A 3,061-nucleotide genomic window follows, 5' to 3' on the forward strand; every position below is an offset into this window, starting at 1 on the left:
GGAAGGAAGGAAGGAAGGAAGGAAGGAAGGAAGGAAGGAAGGAAGGAAGGAGGAAAGAAAAGAAATCCCCTCCCTCTGGAGATGAGAAAATGGAATGATCTGGCTTAGCTATTTTCAAGGTTTACAATCAGTTTGAGATTTCCCTTCCTGAGCTCCAGATATTTCCATTCTCTGCCAAGTCACAGAAAGAGGGCTTATAGACTGTTTCCCACATGAAATGCATCATCTACTTTCATCATTTCATTTTTTTGAAAATCCCTTTTGCTCTTAATAAGAGGGTGGTTTTCACAGCATTGAAAAGGAAAAATGAAGGGGACTTTGAAGTCAAAAGCTCTTTCCAAAACGAGACAGAGATAGGCAGGGAAGGGAGACAAGTTTTGTAATAAAAGTTTAAAAAGAATGTTAAAGCTAGCATAGGGATTTCCAGGCATAGACCCTTGCTTCATGGTGCCTTTCCATCATTTGTTTTTTAAATCTTCTATTTCCCCATAGAAATCACCACCTTCCTCAGTTTCCTAATTTCCTCTTCCCTCTTCCTAATTTCTCATTTCTGTTGTGTTAAGTTAGCTCCTCAGCTCTAAAGTCTATGATTCTATGATCCATAAGTTGACAAGCATTTATTAAGCACCTACTTACTTCAACCCAGGTGCCGTGCTAAGTCCTGTTGAGGGTCCCACTATTTTCTTTTTTTTTTTTTGTAATTTTTAAAATTTATCTTAAACTTAAATACAAAATGAGAAAAGAAAAAAAAACATTGCCATGTATACAGCAGAACACGAGGGAGGATTCAATATAATACAATAAATTTCCATTTTAAAAACCCTATGTAATAAATACTACACATTGTTTTCAAAGCTGACCAGCTTTTCTTTGGTTCCTTGTAGGTTTTCTTTTATTCTCTACTGTGCATTTTTTACTTTATTTTTTCCCCTCTCTCCTCCCAAAGAAGGCTACAATTAAGTGTGGATATATACATACATATATATAAGTGTAGATATATACATATATCTATACACATAGATACCTATAAACATACACATATATGCACATCTACACTCATACATATATATGTAAATCTCTGCTACACTTATTTCCACCTAACACCTGTTTCTCTGAGGGTGGATAGCATCTTCCTTCATAGGTCCAAGTCTTTCTGTGTCTTTCTAAATCAACCAGCTCATCATTTCTCACACCACAGCAATATTCTGACCCAGTCACATCCTATCTAGTTTTCCACACTTTCCTATTCTTGGCTACATAGGTTTTGTTTATACAAGAAAATTTTAATTTAAAATAATCGAAATTATCCATTTTACATTTCAACAATGATCTCACCTTACAGTACAGCTTAAAATCTGATACTGTTAAATCTACTTCCTTTACATCTTTTTTCCCTGGTTTCTTTGAAGTTCCTGACTTTTTGTCTTCCAAGTGAATTTTGTTATTATTTTTTCTAACTCAGTAAGATAATTTTTAGTCATTGGGATGACATTGAATAAAGAGATTAGTTAGGTAAAATTGTCATTTTAAAAATTATAGTGTCTTTACCTGCCCATGAATGATAAATATTACTTCAGTTATTTATATCTGACTTTATTTATATAAAAAATGTTTCATGCATATGTTCATATAGTTCCTGTATCTGTTTTGGCAGGTGTACTCTCAGGTATTTTATATGTCGAGTTATTTTAAATGATCTAAAACAATGTTGAATAATATTACTGACACATAGTGTAGTTTCTCTTTTTCTCTTTCGATTAAATCTATTTTAACTTTAACTTTGTCTGATATCATGATTACTATCCCTGCTTTTTTACATAATAAATTATACGCCTACCCTTAATTTTATCTTTGTGTGTATCTCTTACTTCTATAGTGTTTCCTGAAAGCAACATATTGTTGAATTCAAGTTATTAATCTTCTATCCATTTCCACTTCATGGGCAAATTCATCCCATTCACATTCTAAGCTACTTGTTGTATGTTTTCTTCCTTCCTATTTTTCCTCACTATCCTTCTCACCCTATTTACCCTATCTCTTCTCACTTCTCTGTTTTATTTCTACCTACTATGTTGCCCTCCTATTTCTTAACCTACCCACCCCTCTAAGAGTACCTCCCATATCATCTCTGCTCACCCTATTGCCTTGCCCTCTTATTTTTTTTTAATACTTTTTTTGGGGGGGGGATTTTGGTGAGACAATCAGGGTTAAGTGACTTGCCCAGGGTCACACAGCTAGTAAGTGTCATGTATCTGAGGCCAGATTTGAACTTAGGTCCTCCTGACTCCAAAGCCGGAGCTCTATCAGCCACCTCGCTGCCCCTTGCCTTCTTATTTCTTTCTGAATTTAGAAGACTTTTATACCCTTCTAGATATAGATATATGTGTTGTTCCTGATGAGAGTAAAGTTCCAGTACTACTCACCCTTCGCCCTACTAGCTTCTTCTATATCAATTTTTTTTCTTTTATGCCTCATCACTATAATTACTTCTTTTTATTTCTCCCTGCACAGTTTTATTGTTTTAGAATGACCCCTATCATATATAGCTCAGCCCAAGACTTTCTTTCAAATACACAAATAATGATGACAATCATAAGAGTACTGCTAATATTTTCACATACAAGAAGTTAACAATTTGACCTTATTAAGCTCCTTATAATTGATCTTTAATGTTTATCATATTTCTCCTGGATGTTATATGTTGAATTTTCCCTTAAGTTCTGATATTTTTGCCACAAAAACCTGAAAGTCTTTCAGTTCATTAAATATACATTTTTTTTTTCCATTATGGGTTATACTTAACTTTGCTGGGTTAGTTGCTTGGTTGTAACCCCAGCTCTTTTGCTCTGTAGAATACAGTATTCCAAGACCCACTATCCTTCAGTATAGTAGCTTCTAGGTCTTAAGTAATCCTTATTATAGTTCTATGATATTTAATTTTTTTTCTTGTTGCTTCCAATATTTCCTCCTTAATCTGGGAGCTTTGAAACTCGACTCTGATATTCCTGTAAGTTTTCCTCTTGGGATCTCTTTCAGGTGGTGATCAGTGGATTTTTTTTCC

The 3,061-nt window shown here is 34.2% G+C and overlaps 1 protein-coding gene across 1 annotated transcript in view; it reads left to right on the forward strand.

Annotated features, from left to right (window-relative positions):
• Positions 1 to 3,061, forward strand: part of DOCK5 (dedicator of cytokinesis 5) — a 245,450-nt gene that overhangs the window by 225,404 nt on the left and 16,985 nt on the right. The window lies entirely within an intron of this gene.

This window comes from Vombatus ursinus, unplaced genomic scaffold (assembly GCF_900497805.2).
Source record: "Vombatus ursinus unplaced genomic scaffold, bare-nosed wombat genome assembly UNPS02014837.1, whole genome shotgun sequence".
Classification (NCBI taxonomy): domain Eukaryota; kingdom Metazoa; phylum Chordata; class Mammalia; order Diprotodontia; family Vombatidae; genus Vombatus; species Vombatus ursinus.